Here is a 341-nt window from a genome sequence, read left to right as displayed (position 1 = left end):
GCCCTGTGATCCATCCAATAGCTGACTGTGAGCATCCCCTTCTGTGTTTTCCAGGCCCCGGCATAGCCTCACAAGAGACTGCTATATCAGGGTCCTTTCAGCAAAATCTTGCTGGTGTATGCAATGGTGTCAGCGTTTGGAAGCTGATTATGGGATGGATCCCTGGGTGTGGCAGTCTCTAGATGGTCCATTACGTTTCTTTTTAATCTTTGGGTTTGTGTGGGTATATTATGCTCATTTGTACATTTAGTGACCGCAGCTCCTAGGTTCATGTGTATATGCACGTGTGTGTGTATGTGTGTGTGTATGTTTATATGCATGTGTGTATGTGTCTGAATGCG

Source organism: Mus caroli, chromosome 6 (assembly GCF_900094665.2).
Source record: "Mus caroli chromosome 6, CAROLI_EIJ_v1.1, whole genome shotgun sequence".
Taxonomy (NCBI): Eukaryota; Metazoa; Chordata; class Mammalia; order Rodentia; family Muridae; genus Mus; species Mus caroli.
The sequence above is the reverse complement of the archived record's forward strand: the minus strand, read 5'-3'. Positions refer to the sequence as shown.